Source organism: Otolemur garnettii, unplaced genomic scaffold (assembly GCF_000181295.1).
Source record: "Otolemur garnettii isolate 467f Iridium unplaced genomic scaffold, OtoGar3 scaffold00010, whole genome shotgun sequence".
In the NCBI taxonomy this organism is placed as follows: Eukaryota; Metazoa; Chordata; class Mammalia; order Primates; family Galagidae; genus Otolemur; species Otolemur garnettii.
In genome coordinates this window covers 28,840,804-28,842,990 of record NW_003852405.1, presented here as the reverse complement: position 1 = coordinate 28,842,990, position 2,187 = coordinate 28,840,804, and the positions used below count along the sequence as shown (strand labels likewise).

At 44.0% G+C, this 2,187-nt stretch overlaps 1 protein-coding gene across 2 annotated transcripts in view; it reads right to left on the bottom strand.

Moving 5' to 3' along the window:
* The window catches only part of USP33 (ubiquitin specific peptidase 33), a 63,115-nt gene extending 60,934 nt beyond the window's left edge, over positions 1 to 2,181 (bottom strand). For both annotated transcript variants that reach the window (XM_023509805.1, XM_012801734.1), the window contains exon 1: positions 2,129 to 2,181. The gene's annotated coding sequence lies outside the window, so the exon portion shown is untranslated. The remainder of the gene's footprint in view (positions 1 to 2,128) is intronic.
* Between the last annotated feature and the right edge of the window lie 6 nt (positions 2,182 to 2,187).

The window sequence follows — 2,187 nt, the reverse complement described above, 5'->3', positions numbered from 1 at the left end:
GCTATAGGCGCCGAGCCAGACCTTTTTTTTTTTTTTTTTGGCTAATCAGCTTTCCATAGGGTTTGGCCCAAGACAACTCTTCTTCTTCCAATATGCGGCAAAAAAAAAACCCTGCTAGAGGTTTCCTGCTTGTGCAAATGCTCCTGCCATCACATATAGACTTTTAATAAGTTTAAAAACTACACTAAAAAGAGGTGTCACTTATCCCTCTTTAGAAATGACTGCATTTCACATTTCTCACCAAAAATCACTCAGCATTTTATATACTTCCACTTTTCTTATCAACAGTCAAGCAGGAGGGTCCAACCTTTTTTTTCCAGCTGCACACTGGAAGAGTTCTCTTGCATCACACATTAAATACACAAACACTAACTAAAGCTGATGAGCAAAAAAACAGTCTGCATAATTTCCACAATACCCAACACCATATATAAGCAAAACAGGCCTCAAATTATCTGCATTCAGCCCACAGGCTACAGATTGACATTGCTGGTCATACGTTATATAGTTCCCAGTGCTCTAATTTTAATGTATCAGAATTCCAATTTGTATCAAAGCCTGCTTTGGCAACATTATTTCAGCTTTAAGGAAATTCTGATCCTTACACAATCTTGAAATGCTCTATCATGGGGAAAGACTTTATGGCTCCGCATTCCTAGCCAAGAGGACTGAAGGATCAAACAAGGTTGTGTATGCGAAAGGTCATTGAACATTCTAAAAGCAATACACAAATTTAAGAATTATCGTCTCCTTAACTCTGGATTTCAAATATTTAAAATCACCTACACCTATTTACTACAGCCTAATGCTATTAAACTGCAGCTATGTAAAAAGATTTACTTATTGGTAGGTTATAAACAGTTCAAAAAAGCCAGGAAAAAAGTGAAAGCCAGCAATAAACCAGGTCATAAAAAAGAAGCAATCTTACTTAAGCTATCCCTCTTGCACATATCAGGGCAATATTTTATTCCAGGAATATTTTTTATACTGTCTTTGTTTTCAATACCACCAAAATAAATAATATAAAACTCCTAGTATAGTGTAACTATTACTATTACTTTTCTACAAATTAGCATTATCTTTCAACAAGATTCCTATTTCCCCCCTGTACTTATGAATTCACAATATTTGTATCACGTTCAAATCATAATTTATCAAATTATAATCCGATTGGGTCAGAACTTTTCAGAGGATACTTTTTTGTCTAAATCATAGAGTAAGCCTGACTGCTTTTTGTAACAGGTTTTTCTTAAAGGAAAAATATGATTAAACTACAAAAATTCTATAATTCCATTTATTAAGAAAGAAGTCTTGATTCCTGCTGCAAAATTCATACTCAATTTAGTCTACCTTCCTGCAGTATTTCACCCTCTAGCTCAATTTTCCAGGCTTATTACATGAGAAAGTAAATCCTAAAAATACTTGAGCTCAAAACACCTAGAAAAAAAACGTATCATCCACGGAAAAGCTCAAATTGCACCTTGTAAATATTCAAATGAAGAGCGTTTTGTATATGAGAAATATTTCTGCGTGAAGGTCTGGGAAACGGCTCACCATGGAAATCTGATCCAAACAAAAGCTGCAGATGGACAAACGGTAAGGGGTAACCTCTTAGCCAGGATCAAACATCGGTCGAAGAAAATTTCCAAGGACGAGGACATCTCGGTTTTTCAGTTCGCAACAATAACGGGGCTGAAAAGCCAGGTCCCGTCACCCCAATCGCGCCGCAAAGCCAACACCGAAGCCAGCGCGCTGCGGGTTTTTCGGCCGCTCGCACCCACCTAGAGTCCGAGCCAGGGTGGGGGGCTGAGGACGCGAGCCGGGCTCCCCAGCCCGCTTTCCAGGAGACACCCCTGGGATCCTTCCTCCAACCCGCAACGGGTTCGCGTCCTCCGCCGACCCCTGACAGGGCGGCCACCAGATTATCTCCGCAACGCAGAGCACTGGGGCGGCCGAGGCCTCGTTCCCTCCCGCGCGCCCACCGCCCCCAGGACGGTGAAAAAGAGGCTGCAGCAGCAGCAGCCGCAGCCGCCGGCGCGCAGAGCCGAGACCCGAGAAGCGAGGCCAGCCCCGGGCAGCGGGCGAGGCGCCCTTTGGCCCGCGCCCCTCCCAACAGCGCCGCACTCACCTCCACGGCCTTCCCCGCGGCCCCCGCCGGCGCGGCCAGCGCTGGCCTGCAGCCGCCCC